Source organism: Bufo gargarizans, chromosome 6 (assembly GCF_014858855.1).
Source record: "Bufo gargarizans isolate SCDJY-AF-19 chromosome 6, ASM1485885v1, whole genome shotgun sequence".
Classification (NCBI taxonomy): domain Eukaryota; kingdom Metazoa; phylum Chordata; class Amphibia; order Anura; family Bufonidae; genus Bufo; species Bufo gargarizans.
In genome coordinates, this window is record NC_058085.1 from 345316498 (window position 1) to 345342215 (window position 25718).

Sequence of the window (25718 nt, forward strand, 5' to 3'; positions counted from 1 at the left end):
TTGACCAAGATATTTTTCTCACCCAGCATGGGTATATGTAAAATGACACCCCAAAACACATTCCCCAACTTATCCTGAGTACGGCAATACCAGATGTGTGACACTTTTTTGCAGCCTAGATGCGCAAAGGGGCCCAAATTCCTTTTAGGAGGGCATTTTTAGACATTTGGATCCCAGACTTCTTCTCACACTTTCGGGCCCCTAAAAAGCCAGGGCAGTATAAATACCCCACATGTGACCCCACTTTGGAAAGAAGACACCCCAAGGTATTCAATGAGGGGCATGGCGAGTTCCTCGAATTTTTTTTTTTTTTGCATAAGTTAGCGGATATTGATTTTTTTTTGTTTTTTTCTCACAAAGTCTCACTTTCCGCTAACTTAGGACAAAAATTTCAATCTTTCATGGACTCAATATGCCCCTCACGGAATACCTTGGGGTGTCTTCTTTCCGAAATGGGGTCACATGTGGGGTATTTATACTGGCCTGGCTTTTTAGGGGCCCTAAAGCGTGAGAAGAAGTCTGGAATATAAATGTCTAAAAATGTTTACGCATTTGGATTCCGTGAGGGGTATGGTGCGTCCATGTGAGATTTTATTTTTTGACACAAGTTAGTGGAATATGAGACTTTGTAAGAAAAAACAAAAACAAAAACAAACAAAAAATTTCCGCTAACTTGTGCCAAAAAAAATGTCTGAATGGAGCCTTACCAGGGGGGGGGGGGTGATCAATGACAGGGGGGTGATCAATGACAGGGGGGTGATCACCCATATAGACTCCCTGATCACCCCCCTGTCATTGATCACCCCCCCTGTAAGGCTCCATTCAGACATCCGCATGATTTTTTACGGATCCATGGATACATGTATCGGATCCACAGAACGCATGCGGACGTCTGAATGGAGCCTTACAGGGGGGTTATCAATGACAGGGGTGATCAGGGTAATCACCCCCCTGTCACTGATCACCCCCCCTGTAAGGCTCCATTCAGACGTCCGCATGATTTTTTACGGATCCATGGATACATGGATCGGATCCACAAAACGCATGCGGACGTCTGAATGGAGCCTTACAGGGGGGTTATCAATGACAGGGGTGATCAGGGTAATCACCCCCCTGTCACTGATCACCCCCCCTGTAAGGCTCCATTCAGACGTCCGCATGATTTTTTACGGATCCATGGATACATGGATCGGATCCACAAAACGCATGCGGACGTCTGAATGGAGCCTTACAGGGGGGTTATCAATGACAGGGGATGATCAGGGTGATCACCCCCCTGTCACTGATCACCCCCCCTGTAAGGCTCCATTCAGACATCCGCATGATTTTTTACGGATCCATGGATACATGGATCGGATCCACAGAACGCATGCGGACGTCTGAATGGAGCCTTACAGGGGGGTTATCAATGACAGGGGGTGATCAGGGTAATCAGGGTGATCACCCCCCTGTCACTGATCACCCCCCCTGTAAGGCTCCATTCAGACGTCCGCATGATTTTTACGGATCCATGGATACATGGATCGGATCCGTAAAAATCATGCGGACGTCTGAATGGAGCCTTACAGGGGGGTGATCAATGACAGGGGGGTGATCAATGACAGGGGGTGATCAGGGAGTGTATATGGGTGATCACCCGCCTGTCATTGATCACCCCCCTGTAAGGCTCCATTCAGACGTCCGTATGCTTTTTGCGGATCCGATCCATGTATCCGTGGATCCGTAAAAATCATACGGACGTCTGAACGGAGCCTGACAGGGGGGTGATCAATGACAGGGGGGTGATCAATGACAGGGCGGTGATCAATGACAGGGGGGTGATCAGGGAGTTTATATGGGGTGATCATGGGTGATCAGGGGTTTATAAGGGGTTAATAAGTGACGGGGGGGGGGTGTAGTGTAGTGTAGTGTGGTGTTTGGTGGGACTGTACTGACCTACCTGAGTCCTCTGGTGGTCGATCCTAACAAAAGGGACCACCAGAGGACCAGGTAGGAGGTATATTAGACGCTGTTATGAAAACAGCGTCTAATATACCTGTTAGGGGTTAAAAAATTCGGATCTCCAGCCTGCCAGCGAACGATCGCCGCTGGCAGGCTGGAGATCCACTCGCTTACCTTCCGTTCCTGTGAGCGCGCTCGCCTGTGTGCGCGCGTTCACAGGAAATCTCGCGTCTCGCGAGAAGACGCGTATATGCGTCCAGGAGGAATAAAGCAACCACCTCCCGGACGCATATACGCGTACAGCGATCGGGAGGTGGTTAAGAGGTAGTCATCTGAAATGGTCTTCCAACAGTCTTGAAGGAGTTCCCAGAGATGCTTAGCACTTGTTGGCCCTTTTGCCTTCACTCTGCGGTCCAGCTCACCCCAAACCATCTCGATTGGGTTCAGGTCCGGTGACTGTGAAGGCCAGGTCATCTGGCGCAGCACCCCATCACTCTCCTTCATGGTCAAATAGCCCTTACACAGCCTGGAGGTGTGTTTGAGGTCATTGTCCTGTTGAAAAATAAATCATGGTCCAACTAAACGCAAACCGGATGGAATAGCATGCCGCTGCAAGATGCTGTGGTAGCCATGCTGGTTCAGTATGCCTTCAATTTTGCATAAATCCCCAACAGTGTCACCAGCAAAGCACCCCCACACCATGACTGGGAACCAGTCATGTAGAGTCCATCCGTTCACCTTTTCTGCGTTGCACAAAGACACGGTGGTTGGAACCAAAGATCTCAAATTTGGGTTATCAGACCAAAGCAGATTCCCACTGGTCTAATGTCCATTCCTTGTGTTCTTTAGCCCAAACAAGTCTCTTCTGCTTGTTGCCTGTCCTTGGCAGTGGTTTCCTAGCAGATATTCTACCATGAAGGCCTGATTCACACAGTCTCCTCTCCACAGTTGTTCTAGAGATGTGTCTGCTGCTAGAACTCTGTGTGGCATTGACCTGGTCTCTAATCTGAGCTGCTGTTAACCTGCGATTTCTGAGGCTGGTGACTCGGATGAACTTATCCTCCGCAGCAGAGGTGACTCTTGGTCTTCCTTTCCTGGGGCGGTCCGCATGTGAGTCAGTTTCTTTGTAGTGCTTGATGGTTTTTGTGACTGCACTTGGGGACACTTTTAAAGTTTTCCCAATTTTTCGGACTGACTGACCTTCATTTCTTAAAGTAATGATGGCCACTTGTTTTTCTTTACTTAGCTGCTTTTTTCTTGCCATAATACAAATTCTAACAGTCTATTCAGTAGGACTATCAGCTGTGTATCCACCTGACTTCTCCACAAGGCAACTGATGGTCCCAACCCCATTTATAAGGCGAGAAATCCGACTTATTAAACCTGACAGGGCCCACCTGTGAAGTGAAAACCATTTCAGGCGACTACCTCTTGAAGCGCATTAAGAGAATGCCAAGAGTGTGCAAAGCAGTAATCAAAGCAAAAGGTGGCTACTTTGAAGAACCTAGAATATGACATATTTTCAGTTGTTTCACACTTTTTTGTTAAGTATATAATTCCACATGTGTTAATTCATAGTTTTGATGCCTTCAGTGTGAATCTACAATTTTCATAGTCATGAAAATAAAGAAAACTCTTTGAATGAGAAGGTGTGTCCAAACTTTTGGTCTGTACTGTATGTACATGTACTAATGGTCAGGTACTGGATGTGAGTTGGGTAGAAGAGTATATCCAGTAGACGGTATATTGGTGGACTATGGATATACTGTATATACATACACATTATTAGCCACATTTGCATAGCATTCAGGAGGGGCAGGAACGAAGGCAGCTGTGTGTGGTGGTGTCCTCTATGTACTGCCTTATTTGTAGTGTCTGTATCTTCATGTATAATGGCCATTGCTTTGTCATCTCTATGTTATCAGTAAACTATTTTTATATATAAGTATCTGCGAGGGTTGTACGGTATGTTACTCCTGGGGTATATGAAGGACTGGAGGGGTGTATATAATACACAGAATAAGCGGATTATATAGAAAACAAAGACAACAGCCTAGGAACAGAATAAAAGGGACGGAATACAAAGATAGACATAAATCTCTAATTTTCGATGAGCAAAACCTCCCTTTATCACTAAGTAATAGCTGTCTTATTTTCAAGTCTCACTGCTGGTCATGTTTGGGAGAGACTGGAGGAATTGCCCCATTATCTCCTGCTAAAACCTTCCTTTCCCATTGGGGAAACAATAGGATCTGACAGGTAAAAAGCCAACCTATAGGATCCTGGTTTTAATTCGTGGCAACTAGCCTTTCTGCTGCCTGAGGCGAAAAATAAAACAGCACCCCCTCCCCCAATGCCAATTTTTTAACCTAACCCTTTCTCTTCAGCCCATGGACCTTAAGCTGCCCCCCCTTTGCCCCTACTTGGTTCTGCCTGAGGTTATCGCCTCACCTGGCCTCATTGGTGGTGCACCCCTGCTTATACATAGGAGGAAATTTGAAGAAAATTAGTGGGCGACCAATGATGTCACATTACCTGGCCGAGTTAGCCATCATCATCATGATGGCTTTCCTTACCTTTTTTGAGAGATCGCTGGTTTCTGAGATGGAAGAGATAAAAAGAATAAGAACCTGAAGACCAAACGAGATGAAAAACAAACAGAACCGGGGAAGATCCGGAATATCTCTCTGTGAATAAAAAAAGAGATGTATGAAAATGTTTTATAGGAGAAGGACATGTTGTTTTCATAGAAACATAGAATGTCTCAGTGTCACGCCTTGCCCTGTGAATGTGCGGAGGTCTGTCAGACTGGCTGCATATGTCTGACTTCTCTGTTTGTTTTGGTTTGGGTTTGAGCTGGATCCACCTTCCCACAGGTGTACTGGGTTTGATTGTTAGTCAGGCTAGTTTTCCCTCCTTCCCCCAGTGGCCTGTGCGGGTTATAGTTCTTTCCTGTGAAGTGTGGTGGATCGTCTGCTCTAGATAAGTCCTCTCTGTTATTTCCCATTGTGTCTTTTATCTAGGCTTCTAGGGAGACGCTTGCTTTCTCCAGGTTTGAAGAAGCAAGTTGCCTCTACCCTTTTCCCTACAGCTTAGGGTTTGCCCATGGTTTATAGGTTTAGGCATGAGGGAATGTGCATATCTACCATTAGGGTATGCACATGGGCACAGCAGTTTAGGGAAAACTTTTATGGATCGCTAGGAGGTGACCCTTTTCTCCCTAGATTTTGGGCCTAGTCATTTGTTTTGTTTGTTTCCCTGTGTTTGGTTATTTCCCTGCTTACCAACCTATCGTGACAGTTGGCAGATAAGAACCATTTGGCCCATCTAGTCTGCCCAATATACTGATAGCCCCTGGCCCTATCTTATATGAAGGATGGCCTTATGCCTATCCCATGCATGCTTAAACTCCTTCACTGTATTTGCAGCTACCACTTCTGCAGGAAGGCTATTCCATGCATCCACTAGTCTCTCATTTCCAAATACTCATCATGGCAGCCATCGTGTGCACCTTGATGCTGTGTAGAGTCTTTGAGATGACCATTCAAAACATGTCAATAGTTGCTGTACAGTAGGTTTTTTTCTGCAGTTTTCAACCTTTGCAATCCAAAGATTGAAAGTAGAGGGAGATCCACTATGGCAGAAAATCCACCCCCTAAAACCAGCCTATTTTTCAAGTGGTTATTGCTGTGGCAGTTTTCAGCCAGATAACACCGACAGCATTATGTCAGTGTTATACAATACATTCCAGAACTGTAAAGGTTACATAGGATTATAATCAATATAATGCTATGCGTTCCCATCAGTGCTACGTAGGTCAGGACGGGAGCTCTCACAGACATATGCTTCAAGTTCAATGCATTAAACTCGCTCGTGTGAAACCAGCCTTAGTCCTCATTCACACGACCGTTCAGTTTTTTGCGGTCCGCAAAAACGGAGGCCCATTGTAGAAATGCCTATATGACATGCTATATTTTTTTTGCGGGGCCACGGAACGGAGCAAAGGATGCGGACAGCACACGGAGTGCTGTCCGCATCTTTTGCGGCCCCATTGAAAATTTGCGGCTCGTATGCGGACCTGAACAACGGTCGTATGCATGAGGCCTTCGGGAATTAAAAAATTTGTCACAGAAAATGTTTCAGGGGTAGTTGTCTGAAAGCTGTGGTCTCCTGGAGAGGTTTAGTTTCATTACTATAAAATATATTAGCCTTATATAGTATTCTATATCGTCTTTCATATTATATGGTATTTTACATGAAATAGGGTTTAATGCAGAATTTTATATTACATAGGGGGTCATTTATTAACCTGAAATACGCCTATATTAGAAAGGTTTTATGTGCAGCAATGTGCGACTTTTCCCCACTTACCCCAGGTCTAAAGGTGGGCGTGATGTGGGTGAGACAATTAGGCGTAGAATATTGTCTAAATGTAAGCCAGCAAGGAAGCCGTCTTAAATTTAGACTGGTGCTGGATGTGCTGAAGTTATGTACAGGCTGGCGCCTCTTCACCAGATATCCGGATTATTAAGACCGGAGTGTAAACGCCTGTCTTAATAAATGTCCCCCATAGTGTTTATATTAGATGATGCTTTATATTGTTATATAATTTTTTTATAATATATAATGTTTTTCATTGTATGTTGTTCTATATCATGCAGTGTTTTAAATTATATGCCGTCATAACATAAAAAATACATAATATTAATCTTGTTTTTATTATATATATGACATGGTGCTTATATTATATAGTGTTTCATAATATAGCATGTTATATTTTGTTTTACATTACCTAACATTTTATATTATTTTATGATGTAGTGTTTTATATTATATATTTATATTGCTTCATATTATAGTGTTTTACAATATACATCGTTTTATATTATAAGGATATCTGTAAAGAATAAATCAAGGCAACTGGACGTACTGTAGATTTCTTGAAAACGTTTCACTCGTTGGAAGAACTACAAGAAATCTACAGTAAATCCAGTTGCCTTGATTTATTCTTTACAGATATACCATGACCTGGATAAATGAGAACCTTCACAGACATATATTATAAGGAGGTTTATATTAGCTATTGTTTTATATTACATTGTGTTTTATATTATGTTTTGAATATATAGTGTTTTAAATTTTATGGGGTTTTGTATTCTCAAGTATTATATATTTGGTGTTATTTATATTATCCAATGTTTTACATTATATATATAGTTTGGCATTGCAAAGTGTTTCATATCATAAATTGTTCTATATTACCTGTGGTGCTTTTTATTTTTGTATATATAGTTTTACTATAGATGGTGTTTTATATTTTATTATATTACATTAGATGGTATTTTATATGATAATATTACATTAGATGGTGTTTTATATTATATAGAGTTTAATAATAAATGGTGTTTTATAATATATAGTGTTTTATACGGTACAACATTATTACTTACATTCAGCGCAACTCGGATTACAGACTGAAATGGAAAAATCCCGCAAACAACGGAAAGAATCCAGAAGATGAAGAGGGCTCCAGTGTCTGTCCGGACACAGTACCTTCGGCCATGGTGGACTATTAATACCAAGATCTAAGTGCACAGGAAGATGTACAATCAGACTACGTGTTTTGAGTGCCAATATAAGACATAAATTATTCTGAATAGAGATGAGGAGTATATCAGGTCACATTCACACAAGGCACACTTTTTATTGAGTTTGGTGCAAATTTCCTGGGGACCTTTTGATTACAGACAGCAACTAATCTGAACAGTCAGAGCTGCAGTGCAAAGCATAGAGGAGGGAAAAATCAATAGCCCGTGCTGCACAAACACACAAACTCCATGCTAATGTTTTTAGCCAGAGGTGAAAAATGATTGTACTAGTATTTTATATAACATTCAGGACAGATCATCCAAACAGGTCTTACCCATGTTACAGCATGGAGGGCCGGATTTACATAGAGGACGGTAGGAAGTATTTTGGCAGAGTTGGCGCTTGACTGTCCGTCCACATGTTCTGATATTGTGATGCCGATTCCAGCAATCGAAGTGCATAAAAGTAATAACGTCAGGATCTGTAAAAGAGGAAACATAAACCTAAAGGGACAGGTTCACACTGTATTCAATACCAGACACAACCTGTGGACAGGAGTGGCGCTGTTTCTGGGCTAATCTCGGACAAACCCTTTGACCCTTTTCAATCAAAAGAACATGAAATTTGACAAGGGAAACACAACCTTTTGTATCTGTATGTCTGTGTGTGTGTGTGTGTGTGTACACCTATATTATACCTTCCATCATCCCATATATTACACCACGGCTCTTACGACTCTGGATGAGTCCGGCACTACAAGGATTCGCAGCGTCACACGATATGTTCTTTAGTTAGTATTTCACAGAAGGTGACCCCAGCATTGACCTGCTGTACGGATTAGAACAGGACGTACAAAATACAGCTCACTAACATCCTATTTTAAAAAGGTCACTAAGGTCACCTGCACACGTCGCGGAATACATGCGTTTTCTTTGTGAAAATTCCTGTGCAGAAAAACCGCAGCGTAGTACAGTACCAGCAAAGTGCATCAGATCACACAAACCTCATATACACTTTGCAGGTTTTTTCTGTGCGGTAATTGGCCTGCCGCGCGGATTTCTAAATCTGCAGCATGTCTATAAGGTTTGCCGTGTTAGTTGTGGAGTTCACCCTCACCAATGGAAGGGCGAGATCTGCGGCAAAACCGCGTCTAATCCACACCCAAAAATACATTCCAGATTTTAGTGCAGATATGCTGCACAAACGCACATAAATCCGCACGGAAATTCGTGCTTGTCTTATGTGCATTTACTGGCACCTGTGCGCAGGTGGCCTAAAGGTGCCGTGGCCGATAGATCTACAGGATTAGATCAAAAATAGTGCCACACCTGTACACAGGTTGTGTCTGGTATTGCAGCTCAATCCCATTCTCTAGAATGAAGCTGTGAAGCTGCAATACCAGGCACAACCCATGCACAGGAATGGCGCTGTTTCTAATACAAAGCAGCCATGTTTTTCTATTGTACTGAGCTTTCAGATTGCAACTTTATGTCCCCAACAACATTTTTAGCACCTAAACAGTGCACCTGCAGGGTAGCAGTAAGGCCTCCTACACACGAACGTGTGCGCCCTGTGGTCGTGCTGCGGCCCGCAAAATGTGTGGCAGCCGCAGCAGATCGCGGACCCATTTACTTTAATGGGTCCGCGATTCGGCCGTTCTGCAAAAAGATAGGACATGTTCTATCTTTTTGCCGAACGAAGGTACGGGACGAAACCCCACGGAAGCACTCCGTAGTGCTCTCGTAGGGTTCCGTGCTTCCGTTCCGCACCATTCCGCATCTCCGGATTTGCGAACCCATTGAAGTATATGGGTCCGCATCTGTGATGCGGAATGCACACGGAACGGTGCCCTTGTATTGCGGATCTGGAAATGCGGTCCGCAATACGGCCACGTTCGTGTGCAGAAGGCCTAATGCTGTCTGTATCCATATGTCCGTGCCTCAATCCTGCAAAATTAAAAAGAACATGTCCTATACTTGACCATTTTGCAGACAAGGATAGGACATTTCTGCAGAAGGGATAAAGAAAATGGCGGCATGCACACGGTTGGTATCAGCGGTTTGTGGATCGCAAAACATACTAAAGCATATATGGTCGTGTGGCACGAGGCCTAAGTAAAAATGTAAAGGTTGTCCAGGATTAGAAAAAAAGGTTTGATCTTTTTTTTTCAGAAACAGCGCCACATCTATATACAGGTTGTGTCTGGAATAGCAGTTCAATGCATTTACTTGAATACAGAGGAGTTGCAATACCAGACACAGCCTATGGACAGATGTGGCACTGTTTTTAGGAAAAAGAAAAGAAAAAGCAAGCAAACCTTTTTTTGTAATCCTGAACAAGAACAACCATTTTATGATCAGGTCGACAGACCCAAGTGCTCTTTTGTCAGGATTTTAATGTCTGGGTGACTTACCTGCTTGGTCAGATACAGCTTAGTAATAGGGGATTTCACTTTGTCTGATTGACACAAGTTGAGCAGCTGCCAAGGTGCACAAAGCCAAAAGAAGATCAGAGGGATCCAAACCAGAACTGTCTGCTGAAAACATATCGGCAAATCTGGATCAGGTCTCTCCAGCAGAGAAGAATTCTGTGAAGAGAAGAAGAGTCAGGACTCCAGGCTTTGTAGACCAGAGATGACTTCTACGTAGTGGTAATCATATTTGCTTTCCTATGAACAGTGGCATCAGGTAGATCCTAAAGAAGTGACGTCCAGTGTACAATATTTTACATACATCGATACAGGACACCCCCTAAACTAATGCGTTTCAATCACAAGTAATGTAAAAAATAAATAAATAAACAGCCTAGAATCAAACTCAGGCTCTAATCAATTCAGACACCCAGCATGAATAAGGACCCCAGGCTCAGACTCCAAAATAAAATCAAACTCCAGATCAGACCCCGAACATGAAAGTCCCTAAGCTCAGACAAAGATAAATCCAGACTCAAGATCAGACCCTACTTAAAATACAGGCCCAAAAACCTAAACACAACCCAACATACAGTGCACTGGTATATATAGATATGTATCTGTAGATACTAGATACCAGTACATTACACATGTGAATACATTAGGCATGCCAAAAATACTGTTCTTAGCCAGAGAAAATCCTCCTATTACTTCCAGTGGCTCACTGTCTAGGGTTTTATCCTCCAATAAAGAAGGTCCTGGGTCCAAGACCTGGCTGTGACAATTTAAGAGATAGAATGAAAGTTAAATAATAGTTGTATCCTCAAGCCCTGACAGTACTGGGGAGACTCCCACCTCGTTATCATAGTGCTGACTCAATATATGGCGTCAGCTAGAGAGCAGAGCAGGGAATTACTGCCTGGTGCTTCACTGTGCCAAAAATAAATTTGACATTGGCCTCCTGCCACAAATACTAATTAAGTTGGTCAGGTGGCAACAGTACTTGTGCTGCCAAAAGAGCATTGACCCTTTCAGGTATAGACCACCAGGGGCGGACACAGGCAGCAAAGGGTCCCTGTGCAAAAGATGTACCTGCCCCCCCCCCCCCCCAATTCACACATACAAATATAAACATATATGTGCAAATAAAAAACATCTTGTAAATATGTTTACAATATGTATATATATTCTTTTCATACTAGATCACGCCTCTAACTCTGCCCAAAGCATAACTATACACACCCAGTCCCCTTAATGCCCCGACATAGTAATTATTCCCCCTTTGTGCCAGTACATAGTAGCTATGTCCAGATTTGGGCCCCCTCACAGTAGTAATGGTCAGATATGTGCCCCCTTCACAGTAGTTATGTCTAGATATGTGCCCCCTCACAGTAGTTATGTCTAGATATGTGCCCCCTTCACAGTAGTTATGTCTAGATATATGCCTCTTCACAGTAATGTCTAGATATATGCCCCCTCTCAGTAGTTATGTCTAGATATATGCCTCTTCACAGTAATGTCTAGATATATGCCCCCTCACAGTAGTTATGTCTAGATATATGCCCCCTCACAGTAGTTATGTCTAGATATGTGCCCCCTCACAGTAGTTATGGTCAGATATGTGCCCCCTTCACAGTAGTTGTGTCTAGATATGTGCCCCCTCACAGTGGTAATGGTCAGATATGTGCCCCCTCACAGTAGTAATGGTCAGATATGTGCCCCCTTCACAGGAAGTTAAAAAAATATATGCAGTAGCAGGATGTAGTGTAACACATTGCTCTGCTGGTCGGTGTAGGAGGAGGAGCACAGCAGATTCCTGGCCGCACCGCTCCTCCTCCTACACAAACCAGCAGTGTGATGTGTGACACTACATCCTGCTACTGCTGTGGAACCAGGTCCATATTTAGATTTGATGCTGCCCCAGGCACTTTAGTGCCAGCTTTCTTCCCCCAATGAAGTCCATAGCTGATGTTAAAATGCTCCCTAGGCCTTCAGCTATCCCTCAGGACTCCCTAATACACTTGGACAATTAAAGGACTGACCTGTTATGTGAGTCAGGCCGGACGGGGAGCGCAGCGGTAAGGGGAGACCGCTCATGAAGAGGGTTTGGGAGTGAGGAGACAGGTGAGGTAGGGGTTAAGTGGTGGAGGCAGGGAGGAGAGAAGGGCGCGAGTTGCTAGGTGAACAGGGGGGGTGGCCAACGGCTCAGAGGAAGGAGGAGGCGGGAGCAGGAGCATTGTGGCCAGGGCAAGCGAACGCCCACCCTCCCGTCCCTGGTGAATGCGGTATTTGGTAAGTTCATAAAAAAAAAAAAGAATAAGGTAGTAGGCAGTGGGGGATGGGGGAGGAGGTACATGGGAGATGGTTGGTGGAGTAGGGTTTCAGGCAGGGTTCAGGGTCACTTGTTTTGTCGCGGCAGTCGTGGAGGCGGGGAGGTCCTTGAAGTGGAAAAATATGGTGGTACCTGAGGATGGGAGGGCCCCGCGGGAGGGGCTGGACTCTCATTGAGGAGCTGGTATTAACGAACTAGGCGTCCATCAGTTGCTGCCTCCGAGCTGGGTTCAACGGCTGGGGGCAAGATGGAGACGCAGGTTTTCCCGGTGTTTATGAGGTTATTGGGGCTTCTAGGACCTCCCTCGTCATTGGTTAATTTATGGTTATTAAGTTAATTATGTTATGCATTCAAACACGTTAGTCCCATATAAATAACATCACTCCTTACCCTCCAGTCTTCAAAAATATCCAGTCCCTTGTAAATAACACCAGTCATCTTTCTCCAATATTCTATAACATACAGTCCCATGTAAAAAACATATCTTTTTTTATAGTCTTCTATAGCATACAGTCCTATGTAACTGACACCCCTCCCCTCACTTCAGCGCCTCTAACATACAGTCCCATTTAAATAACATATTTCCCTCCGACTAAGCAGGGAGAAGGTGTCACGGCTGTAAGTGAGCAACAAGAGCCTACACAGTGAATAGCAACTGACCGGACCCAAACTAGGAAAGATAAAGGGTGACCCCTGACAGACCCTAAATGCTCTCCCTAAGCTGCTAAGCACATGTCCAGATCCAGATGGTGGATCGAGACATGCCTGCGTACCTAAGGCTGATGACCACTGAAACCCCTACAATAGTGGAAGGGGCACGGCCACCGGTGCCCTGCTCAGTATATGGAGGGAACCGAGGTCGCCTCGGATTCAGTCAGCAAAGAAACAGAAACACACAATGTCTGAACACTTAACTGAAGGAGCTGCAGCAGCAGTGAAAACAGATCCAAAGTCAGCAGACAATACCCGAAGTACTTGCTTCAGCAGAACACAGATCCAGTGAAAAGATATCACATAGGTGAAGATACTCAAGCGAGAGATACAGCTAAAATGAAAAGTATAATCCGCACCTCTACAAAGGAGGAGGGGTGATTTAAAGGCAGCGAAATCAAACACAGGAGGGACAGCTGGGAGGAAGGAAACAGAAAGTAAAGACCTCATCACAGGGGCGGAGAAACAGGGCAGAGGGAACTCCTCCAAGCTCTAGTAGTGACATCATCACAGGGGTGGAGAAACAGAGCTGTGAGAACGTCTCAAAGCTCTGGTAGTGACAGTACCCCCCCCCCCTCTACGGGTGGACTCCGGACACCCAGGACCCACCTTCTCAGGATGAGCCCTATGAAATGTCCTGATGAGGCGAGTGGCTTTAATGTCCGACACCAGAACCCACATCCTCTCCTCAGGACCATAACCCTTCCAATGAACGAGGTACTGAAGAGAACCGCAGACAATGCGAGAGTCCACAATTCTGGAAACCTCAAACTCCAGATTGCCATCAACCAAAATCGGAGGAGGAGGCAAAGAGGAGGGTACCGTGGGCTGGACATATGGTTTTAAAAGAGCCCTGTGAAATACATTATGTATCTTCCAAACCTGTGGAAGATCAAGACGGAAGGCAACAGGATTGACGACTGACAAGATTTTATAAGGCCCAATAAACTTGGGACCCAATTTCCTGGAGGGAACCTTCAGTTTAATATTTCTTGTAGACAACTACACCAGATCACCCACATTCAGGTCCGGACCAGGCATACGTCTCTTATCAGCCAATACGCTTATATTTCTCACTCATCTTTCTAAGATTACTCTGAATCTTTTGCCAAATGGTAGACAAAGACGAGGAAAATCTCTCCTCCTCAGGCAAACCAGAGGGAGCCCCTCCCAAGAATTTCCCAAACTGCGGATGGAACCCATATGCACCAAAGAATGGTGACTTATCAGAAGATTCCTGACGAAGGTTGTTCAGAGCAAACTCAGCAAGAGGGAGAAATGAACACCAATCCTCCTGGTTCTCTGCCACAAAACAGCGCAAATATGTCTCCAGATTCTAGTTGACGCGTTCAGTCTGACCATTCGACTGCGGGTGAAAAGCAGAAGAGAAGGACAGCTGAACCCCCAGGCGAGAACAGAAAGCCTTCCAGAATCTGGACACAAACTGCGTGCCTCTATCGGAAACAATATCCGAGGGAATGCCATGCAATTTAACAATATGGTCGACAAAAGCTTGCGCCAACGTTTTAGCACTGGGTAAACCAGGGAAGGGTACGAAATGAGCCATCTTGCTAAAACGGTCCACCACCACCAGGATTACCAACTTCCCTGAGGAACGAGGAAGATCCGTGATAAAGTCCATGGAGAGGTGTCTCCAAGGACGGGAAGGTATGGGTAACGGAAGAAGGGGACCTGAAGGCCGTGAACGAGGGACCTTAGCGCGAGCGCACGTCTCACAAGCAGCCACAAAACCCTCCACCAACTTACGAAGAGCCGGCCACCAAAATCTCCGAGCAATGAGATCTATCGTGGCTCTACTCCCGGGGTGACCAGCAAGAACAGTATCATGATGCTCCTTGAAGAGTCTGTGACGTAACTCAGGAGGCACAAACAACTTCCCAGGAGGACAACGGGCAGGTACCTCAGTCTGGGCAGCCTGGACCTCGGCCTCCAAATCAGAATACAGAGCAGAAACAACCACCCCCTCCGCCAAAATGGGACCCGGGTCCTCAGAGTTTCCTCCTCCCGGAAAACAGCGAGCGAGAGCATCAGCCTTCACATTTTTGATCCCAGGGCGGAATGTAACGACAAAATTGAATCTGGAGAAGAACAGAGACCATCTGACCTGTCTCGGATTCATACGTCTGGCCGACTCCAAGTACGCCAGATTCTTATGGTCGGTAAAAACGGTGATAGGGTGCCTGGCCCCCTCCAACCAATGGGGCCATTCCTTGAAAGCCAACTTGATGGCCAACAAATCCCTATCTCCCACATCATAGTTTCTCTCTGCCGGGGAGAGTTTTTTAGAGAAAAAGGCACAGGGTCGCCACTTGGCAGGAGAAGGGCCCTGGGACAAAACCGCACCCACACCCACCTCGGAAGCATCCACCTCAACAATAAAAGGTAAGGAAACATCAGGATGCACCAAGACGGGAGCAGACGCAAAACTCTCTTTAATCTTAGAAAAAGCTGCAAGCGCCTCCTCCGACCAAGAGGAAAAATCCGCCCCCTTTTTTGTCATGTCAGTGAGGGGTTTGACAACAGAGGAATAATTCAAAATGAACTTTCTGTAATAGTTCGCAAAACCCAGAAAGCGCATCAATGCCTTCTGATTCTCAGGAAGTTCCCACTCCAACACAGCACGGACCTTCTCCGGATCCATGCGAAAACCAGAAGCAGAGAGGAGAAAACCCAGAAATTGAATCTCCGATACCATAAAAACACATTTCTCCAGCTTGGCGTACAATTTATTCTCCCGCAGAATCCGCAGAACCTGAAAAAGATGATCCTGATGGGTCTGAACATTAGGGGAAAAAATCCAAATATCATCAAGATACACCAATACAAATTTCCCCATTAAATGGTAGAAAATATTGTTAACAAAATGCTGAAAGAAGGCCGGAGCATTCATCAGGCCGAAAGGCCTAACAGATTCTCAAAATGCCCGTTAGGGGTATTAAAGGCCGTTTTCCATTCATCCCCCTCTCTGACCCTGACCAGGTTGTACGCGCCTCTCAAATCCAATTTGGAAAAAACCTTGGCCCCAACAATTTGGTTGAAGAGGTCCGGGATCAGAGGAAGGGGATAGGGATCGCGGATCGTGATACGGTTCAGCTCCCTAAAATCTAGGCAAGGTCTCAGAGAGCCATCTTTCTTTTTAACAAAAAAAAAACCAGCGGCAACAGGTGATTTTGAGGGACGAATATGCCCCTTATCTAGACTCTCAGAGATATAAGTTCGGACTAAATCCTCTTTTATCAGGGGCAAGTCGACCTAGCTGCATGGGCTCCTCCACAGAGGGAACCGAGAGAGGATGAGGCCCCTGCACACTGGATGAGTCCGCACCACTGCCCCTAGACTGAAAATGGCTGGACAGAGAGGTCTTGTTTCTTTCTATTAGACGCCTGTCAAGGCGTACCGCCAATGACATGGCAGACTCTAAGGACGTTGGTCTCTCATGGAAAGAAAACGCATCTTTCAATCTCTCTGAGAGACCATGAGAGAACTGACTCCGGAGTGCAGCATCATTCCAACCTGAATCAGCTGCCCATCTCCGAAATTCAGAACAATAAAGCTCCGCAGACAGTTTGTTTTGGCATAAAACACGTAAGTTAGATTCGGCCAGAGCAACACGATACGGGTCATCATATATATGCCCCAGGGCAACAAAAAAATCTTTCCACGGATCGAAGGGAGGGATCCCCCGATGGCAACGAAAAAGCCCAAGTCTGAGCATTACCCCTGAGCAGGGAGATGACAATCCTCACCCTCTGTTCCTCATTACCAGAGGAATGGGGACACAAGCAAAAATGGAGTTTGCATGCCTCTCTGAAACAAACAAAATTCTCACTGCCCCCGGAGAACGTTTCCGGAAGTGAGACCTTTGGCTCGCAACAGACTCCATGGGCCGGAGCAGAGCCCAATGCTTGAAGCTGAGTCATAGATTGACGGAGATCCGCTACCTCCAAAAAAAGACCCTGCATGCGGTCAACCAGGTCAGAAAGCGGATCCACGTTTTGGCGGATTATAATGTAATGGCTGTAAGTGAGCAACAAGAGCCTACACAGTGAATAGCAACTGACCGGACCCAAACTAGGGAGGATAAAGGGTGACCCCTGACAGACCCTAAATGCTCTCCCTAAGCTGCTAAGCACATGTCCAGATCCAGATGGTGGATCGAGATATGCTCGCGTACCTAAGGCTGATGACCACTGAAACCCCTACAATAGTGGAAGGGGCACGGCCACCGGTGCCCTGCTCAGTATATGGAGGGAACCGAGGTCGCCTCGGATCCAGTCAGCAAAGAAACAGAAACACACAATGTCTGAACACTTAACTGAAGGAGCTGCAGCAGCAGTGAAAACAGATCCAAAGTCAGCAGACAATATCCGAAGTACTTGCTTCAGCAGAACACAGATCCAGTGAAAAGATATCACATAGGTGAAGATACTCAAGCGAGAGATACAGCTCAAATGAAAAGTATAATCCGCACCTCTACAAAGGAGGAGGGGTGATTTAAAGGCAGCGAAATCAAACACAGGAGGGACAGCTGGGAGGAAGGAAACAGAAAGTAAAGACCTCATCACAGGGGTGGAGAAACAGGGCAGAGGGAACTCCTCCAAGCTCTAGTAGTGACATCATCACAGGGGTGGAGAAACAGAGCTGTGAGAACGTCTCAAAGCTCTGGTAGTGACAGAAGGTATAATAGGGAGAACCACATCTCCCAGCATTTCTCTGACACTTACATTCATTCCATGGCATCACAGGTCTCCACTGCTGAGCGCTGCCTCTTTCTGCACTGGTCACATGACGGTGACCTCATCACAGGTCCTACCTCCACTGCTAAAAAGATCACATAACTATGATGTCATCGAAGGTCCTTCAGCTATGGAGTGTAGACACAAACAGGCAGCAGATTCGCCAAAAATCCACCCCCTTCCGACCTCCACACCAAGGTGAAAAATATGATAGGACAAAAAAATAAACGCCTCTGCTTACACTGAGATTGGCCCCCTCCCTTGCTGAGCCCCTGTGCAGCTGAACCAGCTGCACAGGCAGTATGTCCACCCCTGTAGACCACATCAGACCTCTGAAGGTGTCCTGTCACTATCTAGCAGCAGATCCTTTAGTTTCTGTACAATGCGATGTGGGACCTCCGTGGATTCCACATATTTTTCCAGCACAATCCCATGGATCCACAATCAGATCGGAAGAATTTGGATGCCAACTCATCAACTTGATATTTGTTATGTTCCTTAAACTATTCCTAATAATTTTTTTGCATGGTGGCCAGGGAATTATCCTGTTTAAAGGGTTTCTACCACCAGAAATACTGTTATGTAGCTGACTGACATTAGCGATCCGCTAATGTCAGCACTACATAACAGTATGTTTCTAACAGTAGTTCCTGCAGCCGTTTTTGTTAAAAACTTACTTTTATAGATATGCTAATGAGCGTCTAGGTGCTATGTGGGCGTCATTAGCACCTAGAGGACTCCGTCCACTAATCATTTCAGCCGCCCATCGCGTCCCTCCAGCCCGCCCCGCTCCTGTTGATTGACGTGAAACTTCTCAGTATCGAGTACCAATTCCCGCGCCGTGCGCTTCTGTATTCTCCCGGCTCCGGCTTCCTCACTGGGCCTGCGCCAACTACGTTACAATGAGGAAGCCGGCACCAGGAGCGTGGCATTCACTGCCTGCGCCGAATACAGAAGCGCACGGCGCGGGAATTGGTACTCGATACTGAGAAGTTTCACGTCAATCAACAGGAGCGAGGCGGGCTGGAGGGACGCGATGGGCGGCTGAAATGGTTAGTGAACGGAGCCCTCTAGGTGCTAATGGCGCCCACATAGCACCTAGAGGCTCATTAGCATATCTATAAAAGTACATTTTTAACAAAAACGGCTGCAGCAACTACTGTTAGAAACATACTGTTATGTAGTGCTGACATGGGCGCATCGCTAATGTCAGTCAGCTACATAACAGTATTTCTGGTGGTAGAAACCCTTTAAAAGAGGGTGCTGACAAAGGGGAATAGTTCTTCCATGTGTGTCCTTTTCTATGCAAACAACACGTGTTTGGTGAGCCAATGTGGTCCCATGCTAAAGCAACAGAAAGAAGTAATACAGATCAGCGGAATGGTTGTTTGGCTGATACCAATCTACTGTCTATAGTGTAATGACCCAGAGTGCCATTACTACTTCTTTACCCCGCTACTGTCTCCTATGGTTAACCCAATGTCATGTGTGTCTTTATTGCAGGTCTTTCACATTGTGAGTTCCAATTTCCTATTATGTTATGCAACTGTATATGTTCATGTAATGTACCTGGTTCACCAGTAGGTGGCAGCAGACTTGGCAGAGCTACATTTGCAGAGGATGGAACCTTCTTCCCATTCTAATGCTCCCTCTAAAGAGGGGAGGGTTGTAGTTAGGACCCTCCTTATAGGGAGCAATAGACCCTCCTTAGAGGGAGCATGTGCCTAATGAGAGACTTTGAATGTGCTTAAATTCATTATTGACATTAGAGAGACTTTAACCCCTTAAAGGGATTCTGTCACCAGGTTTCACCCCCTCCAGATAAAAATATGGTTATGTTCAGGGAGCTTTAACCATTCCTAATGTGGTCTTATAAATGTAATCTGTAGGCTAATTTTGCTAAAAATACGCTATTACTAACCTGTCAGTCATAAAAATAAGGTGCCCAAGGGGATGTAAATGGCTCCAAGCTTCCGCCCTCACCTGCTGCCGTTCGTGCCCAGCGCCGCCTCATAATCTTCTGTGACGCCCTTGGGCACCTTATTTTTATGTCTGACAGGTTAGTAATAGCGTATTTTTAGCAAAATGAGCCTACAGATTACATTTATAAGACCACATTAGGAATGGTTAAAGCTCCCTGAACATAACCATATTTTTATCTGGAGGGGGTGAAACCTGGTGACAGAATCCCTTTAAGGACCGGGCTCATTTTCACCTTCAGGACCAGGCCATTTTTTGCAAATCTGACCAGTGTCACTTTATGTGGTGCTAACTTTAAAACGCTTTGACTTATCCAGGCCATTCTGAAATTGTTTTTTTCGTCACATATTGTACTTCATGACACTGGTAAAATGGAGTAAAAAAAATCATTTTTATTTATAAAAAAATACCAAATTTGCCCAAAATATAAAAAAATTGGCAAATTTCCAAGTTTCAATTTCTCTACTTCTATAATACATATTAATACAGACAAAAATTGTTATTACTTTACATTTCCCATATGTCTACTTCATGTTAGGATCATTTTGGGAATGACATTTTATTTTTGGGGGACGTTACAAGGCTTAGAAGTTTAGAAGTAAATCTTGAAATTTATCAGAAATTTTCAAAAAACAACTTTTTAAGGGCCAGTTCAGGTCTGAAGTCACTTTGCGAAGCTGACATGATAGTAACCACCCAAAAATGACCCCATTCTAGAAACTACACCCCTCAAGGTATTCAAAACTGATTTTACAAACGTCGTTAACCCTTTAGGTGTTCCATAAGAATTAATGGAACATAGAGATACAATTTAAAAATTTCACTTTTTTAGCAGATTTTCCATTGTAATATTGTCACGGACGGTGTACAGGAAACAAGACAATGCAACATGCATATAATGTCACGGACGGTGTACAGGAAACAAGACAATGCAACATGCATATATGACTCACTGGATCCAAAGCTAAGGAACCAAAAGGGAGACCCCTGCACAAGACCTGGCACTTTCCCTGGCTGCTCAGCCTATGCAAAAATCCCAAAGGTGGATGGTTGCATATCCACGTACCTCAACTATATAACATCTGAACACCCTACAATAGTGAGGGGACACGACCACCGGCTCCCTACACCAGACACGGAGGGAGTCAGGGTCCCCTGGGATCCAGCAAACAGAAAATAACAGATAAATGTACAGCACTTAACTTAGTAGCAGACTGGGAAATAGGATAAGCATGCACACACACTCCAGGAAGAAGTATAAGCCGCCCAGTAATGCATTATGGGGAGGAATTTAAAGGGAAGCAATCAGTCCAACTACATGACAGCTGAGAGAGGCTAACGAGATGAGGAACTGAACACCACAACAAAGAAAACTCAAGGAGGAGGTTCTGAAAAGCTTCTGTCAGAGCTTCTCAGATGTCTGGTTGTGACAGTACCCCTCCCTCTACGAGTGGACTCCGGACACTCAGAGCCCACCTTCTCAGGATGGGACCTATGGAAAGCCCTGATGAGACGAGAGGCCTTAATGTCCGTCACTGGGACCCACATCCTCTCCTCAGGACCATAACCCTCCCAATGAACAAGGTACTGAAGAGAACCGCGGACAAGACGAGAATCCACAATCCTAGAGACCTGAAATTCAAGATTCCCATCAACCATAATCGGAGGAGGAGGCAAAAGCGAGGGTACAATGGGTTGAACATAAGGTTTCAATAAGGACTTATGAAAAACATTATGGATCTTCCAAGTCTGAGGAAGATCAAGACGGTAGGCAACAGGATTGATGACAGACAGGATTTTGTAAGGCCCAATAAACCTAGGACCCAACTTCCAGGAGGGAACCTTCAATTTGATATTCTTGGTAGACAACCACACCAGATCACCAACATTCAGGTCCGGACCAAGCACACGTCTCTTATCTGCCACGCGCTTATATCTCTCACTCATGCTCTTTAGATTATCCTGAATCTTTTGCCAAATAGATGACAAAGACGAGGGGAATCTGTCCTCATCAGGTAAACCAGAAGACCCCTCTCCCGAGAAAGTCCCAAACTGCGGATGAAACCCATATGCACCAAAAAATGGTGACTTATCAGAGGACTCCTGACAACGGTTATTTAAAGCAAACTCAGCAAGGGACAAAAAAGAACACCAATCCTCCTGATTCTCCGCCACAAAACAGCGCAGATATGTCTCCAGATTCTGATTGACACGCTCTGTCTGGCCATTCGACTGCGGGTGGAAAGCAGAAGAGAATGACAACCGAACCCCCAAGCGAGAACAGAAAGCCTTCCAGAATCTGGAAACAAACTGCGTGCCCATATCAGAGACTATGTCTGAAGGAATACCGTGCAATTTGACAATGTGATCAATAAATGCCATTTTGCTAAAACGGTCCACCACCACCAGAATCACAGTCTTCCCCGAGGAACGAGGCAGGTCCGTTATGAAGTCTATGGACAGATGTGTCCAAGGACGGGAAGGAATGGGTAAGGGAAGGAGAGGACCTGATGGCCGTGAATGAGGGACTTTGGCACGAGCGCAAGTCTCGCAGGCTGCCACAAAACCCTCAACCGACTTACGAAGCGCAGGCCACCAGAATCTCCGAGCGTGTGGCTCTTGCCCCCGGGTTCCCAGCAAGGACCGTATCGTGGTGTTCCTTAAAAATCTTGTGTCTTAAAGCGAGAGGCACAAACAACCTCCCAGGAGGACAAAGATCAGGAGCCTCTGACTGGGCTGCCTGCACCTCTGCCTCCAATTCAGAAAAAAGAGCAGAGACCACCACACCTTCAGCCAAAATGGGACCCGGGTCTTCAAAATTCCCGCCTCCCGGAAAACAACGTGACAGGGCATCTGCCTTCACATTCTTAACTCCAGGGCGGAACGTGACAACAAAATTAAACCTAGAAAAGAACAAAGACCATCTGGCCTGTCTCGGGTTCAGACGCTTGGCTGACTCCAAGTAGGCCAGATTTTTATAGTCAGTAAATACGGTAATAGGGTGTCTGGCTCCCTCTAGCCAATGGCGCCATTCCTCAAAAGCCAACTTGATGGCCAACAATTCCCTATCTCCCACATCGTAATTTCTCTCTGCGGAGGAGAGTTTTTTCGAGAAAAAGGCACACGGTCGCCATTTGGCAGGAGAGAAACCCTGAGACAAGACCGCCCCTACACCCACCTCAGAAGCATCAACCTCAACTATGAAGGGTAAAGAAATATCAGGTTGCACCAAGATGGGAGCGGAAGCAAAACTCTCCTTGATATCAGAAAAAGCCTTACGCGCCTCTACTGACCAAGAAGAAAAATCTACCCCCTTTCTGGTCATATCAGTGAGTGGTTTAACAATAGAAGAATAATTCAAAATAAACTTCCTGTAATAATTGGCAAAGCCCAAAAAACGCATCAGCGCCTTTTGATTCTCAGGAAGCTCCCACTCAAGCACAGCGCGGACCTTCTCGGGGTCCATGCGAAAACCAGAAGCGGAGAGAAGAAACCCCAGAAATTGAATTTCTGGAACCGCAAACACACATTTTTCCAGTTTAGCATATAATTTATTCTCCCGCAGGATAAGCAAGACCTGACATAAATGTTCCTTATGAGTCTTGAAATCAGAAGAAAAAATCAAAATGTCATCCAAATACACTAATACAAATTTTCCAATCAAATGATAAAAAATGCTGTTCACAAAATGCTGAAAAACGGCTGGGGCATTCATCAAACCAAAAGGCATAACCAAATTCTCAAAATGGCCCTCTGGGGTATTGAAGGCCTTCAATTCATCTCCTTCTCTGACCCTGACCAGGTTGTATGCCCCTCTTAGATCTAATTTGGAAAAAACTTTAGCCCCAACAACCTGGTTAAACAGGTCCAGGATCAGAGGAAGCGGATAAGGGTCACGAATAGTGATACTGTTCAGCTCCCTGAAATCCAGACAAGGTCTTAAAGAACCATCTTTTTTCTTAACAAAGAAAAAACCAGCGGCAACAGGTGACTTCGAGGGTCGTATGTGTCCTTTTCTCAGACTCTCAGAGATATAAGCACGCATAGCGATCCTCTCAGGTTGGGAAAGATTGTATAAACGAGATTTAGGCAGCTTGGCGCCTGGGATGAGATTAATAGGGCAATCGTACTCCCTGTGCGGGGGCAAATCCTGAACTCCACTCTCAGAGAAGACATCCGAAAATTCAGAGAGAAAAGATGGTACAGTCTTAGTAGCAACCTCAGAAACAGATGTCGTGAGGCAATTCTCTCTGCAAAAGTCACTCCAACCATTTATTTGCCTCGCTTGCCAATCAATGGTGGGGTTATGTTTAGTGAGCCAGGGTAGCCCCAACACTAGAGGAGTAGGCAAACCGCTAAGGACGAAACATGACACATCCTCAACATGAGCATCACTCACAATTAAACGGATATTGTGAACTATGCCCTTTAATGATAAAGTGGAGCGGAATCAATAGCAAAAACAGGAATATCCTTTCCCAAAGTGCGCACCTGGAAACCATGCGTTATTGAAAATTGATTATCAATGAGATTGACAGCTGCTCCACTATCCACAAAAATCTCACAAAAAATGCTCTTGCGCTCTAGCGCCACCCTAGCAGGCAGGACAAATTGGGAACTACAAGCAAACGGAAAACCTTGCATTTCCGCCTTAACCCTGCCAATAGTAACATTTTTAAAATATTTTTTCCTGTTTGTTTCTTTATTACTCCCAGAAAACTGCCTGAATCTCCTAGAGGGACAAACATTTGCCAAATGATTTATACCTCCACAACAAAAACAAACCCTCCCATGCGAGCTGAATCTTCTATTGTCAGAAGCAATCAACCCCAGCTGCATGGGCTCCTGCTCAGAAGGGGCTGACAGTGACCGAGACCCCTGCGCACAGAATGAGACCGCTGCACTGTCCTGGGACTGAGTATGACAGGAAGGAGATATCTCTCCTCTCTCTCTAAGACGCCTGTTAATACGAACGGCCTGAGACATAGCAGAGTCCAAGGAAATAGGCCTCTCATGAAAGGCAAATGCATCTTTCAATCCCTCTGAAAGACCATGACAAAATTGACTTCGGAGTGCAGCATCATTCCAACCAGTATCAGCTGCCCATCTCCGAAATTCTGAGCAGTATATCTCTGCGGATTGTTTACCCTGGCATAATAGATGTAGTCTAGACTCAGCCAGAGCAATACGATCCGGATCATCATATATCTGACCCAGGGCTAAAAAGAATTCATCCACTAAACGGAGAGGCCGTGCCCCCTCCGGCAGCGAAAAGGCCCAAGACTGAGCGTTACCCCTGAGCAGCGATATAATGATCCCCACCCTCTGTTCCTCATCACCAGAAGAATGGGGAAGAAGGCAAAAATGGAGTTTGCAAGCCTCTCTAAAACGCACAAAATTCTCACTACCCCCAGAGAACGTATCCGGGAGCGAGATCTTAGGCTCAGAACAAACTCCATGAACCGGTCACTTGAAGCTGATAAAAAGTCTTACGGAGATCAGCTACCTCCAATGAAAGACCCTGGAAGCATTCAGCCAAAAGGGAAACCGGATCCATGCTTGAGACGGTTTTGGCGGCTTATAATGTCACGGACGGTGTACAGGAAACAAGACAATGCAACATGCATATATGACTCACTGGATCCAAAGCTAAGGAACCAAAAGGGAGACCCCTGCACAAGACCTGGCACTTTCCCTGGCTGCTCAGCCTATGCAAAAATCCCAAAGGTGGATGGTTGCATATCCACGTACCTCGACTATATAACACCTGAACACCCTACAATAGTGAGGGGACACGACCACCGGCTCCCTACACCAGACACGGAGGGAGTCAGGGTCACCTGGTATCCAGCAAACAGAAAATAACAGATAAATGTACAGCACTTAACTTAGTAGCAGACTGGGAAATAGGATCAGCATGCACACACACTCCAGGAAGAAGTATAAGCCGCCCAGTAATGCATTATGGGGAGGAATTTAAAGGGAAGCAATCAGTCCA

The 25718-nt window shown here is 45.3% G+C and overlaps 1 pseudogene; it reads right to left on the reverse strand.

Annotated features, from left to right (window-relative positions):
• The window catches only part of LOC122941136, a 193936-nt pseudogene that overhangs the window by 158105 nt on the left and 10113 nt on the right, over positions 1–25718 (reverse strand).